The sequence below is a fragment of the Symphalangus syndactylus genome, chromosome 2 (genome assembly GCF_028878055.3).
Source record: "Symphalangus syndactylus isolate Jambi chromosome 2, NHGRI_mSymSyn1-v2.1_pri, whole genome shotgun sequence".
In the NCBI taxonomy this organism is placed as follows: domain Eukaryota; kingdom Metazoa; phylum Chordata; class Mammalia; order Primates; family Hylobatidae; genus Symphalangus; species Symphalangus syndactylus.
In genome coordinates this window covers 17,287,614-17,289,982 of record NC_072424.2, presented here as the reverse complement: position 1 = coordinate 17,289,982, position 2,369 = coordinate 17,287,614, and the positions used below count along the sequence as shown (strand labels likewise).

Sequence of the window (2,369 nt, the reverse complement as noted above, 5' to 3'; positions counted from 1 at the left end):
ATAGCTCAGCTGTAATAGCCTCTCCGGCAGGCCAAGGCTGCCATGGCAGGTGGGCAGGCTTCCTGAGTCAGGGTCTGAGGGGTGCTGCTCCCTGGTGCACCCACAGCCCTGTAGTGAAGGGCAAGGCTGCCTGTATAATCAGAGAGGGGCACACATAGCAATGCCCCTCCTAGCTGGCAGTGAGGGATTTGGTGGATCACTGAGACCCTTATTCTACTTTCTCTCCTACCAAAGAGCTGGTTTACCAGCTCATCTCTGCTCACTGGGGCTTCTGAGAGAGGATATTGTCTTCCTAAGAGTACGTGGCACTGGGGGAGCCTGAGTCTTCACTCCTCAGCCCCCATCAGTCACTGGTGAGAGCTGCTCCTGGTGGTGTTACCTACCCAGCAATCCAGCCCACCCTAGAATGGGGACAAGCACATTCCCAGCCACAGAATGCCATCAGCGGGGGAGCCTTAGCTGCTTGCAGTAGCAATCTGTGAGCATAGAAAGCAATGAGGAGAGCTGGGGTACTATAGCCAGGGCTCTGATGGTATCTGGTCTGAACTGCCCATAGGCCATATCAAATAAAATGTCCCTTGCCTATGTGCCCAGGTCTTAGCATTATTTTTTCAAGGACCTTTTCTGAGATGTGACACGCACATCACTGCCTGCTAGAGAGCCTTCAGAATATTACCCATGCCTTTCTCAATTACTCAGTTACTGAGCTCACCCAAAGGCAGTAGGGCCAAGAGGTGGATCCCATGACCCCAGGCCCTGCCTAGTCCCTCAAATGTCTGCTGAAGACACACAGCCCCCTGAGGCTCATTGAAACTCCCATGGCCTCCCTGAATCAGGGAAGAGTCGGAAATTATATGCCATTTATTTATTTTTTTAAGGCATGTTTTATTTTAGTGGCTGATCTATGTAATCACAGAGGCCAGTGTGTACAGACAAAGGGGGAGCTTTTATCTCTTGGTCTCTTCCTCCTGAGACCAAAGTCTTGATGATCTCCTCCTCCTTGGCCTGGAGGTGCTCTTCACGGTGCTTGCGTGCTTCCTTGGTCTTAGACCTGCGGGCCTCAGCCTGGTCAGCCAGGAGCTTCTTGCAGGCCTTGTCTGCCTTCAGGTTGTGGATGTGTTCCATGAGAATCCACTTGTTTTTGAACACATTCCCCTTCACCTTCAGGTACAGGCTGTGATACATGTGGCGATCAACCTTCTTAGATTCATGGTATCTTCTGTGATACATGTGGTGATCAATCTTCTTAGATTCATGGTATCTTCTGAGCAGCTGGCACAGAATCCTCATTCCCCTCATCCACATGGCCTTCTCTGGCATTTGGGCATTGGCTGTAGCCTTTCACTTACCTATGCCCATGTGCCTGCCTTTCTGGCAGGCAAAGGTGTTTTTCCAGCATCGGGCCAGGAATGGACAATCACAGGCTTGCAGATGATCAGTCCATCTTTGATCAGCTTCCGGATCCACTGACGGGAGTTGCATTGGCGATTTCGCTGGTCTCCTTGGGGTCGAACCAGACCTTCTTCTTGCCACAGTGGAAGACACTAGAGGCAAGCCTCTTCTGAAGACTGAGCATACTCATGGTTGTGGCTGCAGCAGTGAAAGGAAAGAGCCAGGACGAGAGCAAGGGACAAGATGCCTGGGCAGGGGGGACCCTTGGCCATTGCGACACTGCTTTTCTCATGGGAAGGGGCCACCAAAACAAAGACCTTTCCTCAGAGATGTGCCAAACACTTGAGATGGACAGCCCAGCAATGCCCCAGAATGTTCTGTTGCCCCCACACTCAGTGGCCCCAGACCACTGCCTTCATCTGTAGTTCCCAAGCCAGCCTCTTCCCTGACACTACCTGCCATTTCACATGATCTACCCTTCCCATCCCCTCCAACCTGGCACTTCTGTTCTGCTCACACTGTGACTATGACAAACAACAGCCAACGGAAGAGACAGCCCTGATGATGAACTCAGCTCGCTTTAGTTTTACACATGGTTCTCAGTCAAAAAGCCATATGTTTGGGTCTGCACACACTTTTGCTAGGAATCAGTAAAGTAGCCAGGGATTGTGGATGTTTGCATGGGGGACTGCAGAGCTGGCTGTTCTGTGCCTATCCAGCCTGTTTCCTGCAGGGAGCATTTCTGACTTCTCTTTGGGCCTCCACCCCTTCCTCTCTCTCTCTGGCCACAGCTTAAGGAGTGGAACTCCCAACCCAGGCAAAGCCATCCAGCACCTTCCCTTCCCTGTCCTGAGGTGTCCTTAGTGGTGGTGGTGGGAATGGATCAAGGCTGGTCCAATCAAGATGAATCTCAGTAATTTTACTGGGTATTCTGGGATAAAGACACTCTCTTTTGCTGGACTTGGGGCTGTCAGCAC

The 2,369-nt window shown here is 51.6% G+C and overlaps 1 pseudogene; it reads right to left on the bottom strand.

The window, feature by feature from the left end:
- Positions 1 to 947: 947 nt before the first annotated feature.
- On the bottom strand, positions 948 to 1,591 carry LOC129462567 (large ribosomal subunit protein eL19-like; annotated as a pseudogene).
- Between the last annotated feature and the right edge of the window lie 778 nt (positions 1,592 to 2,369).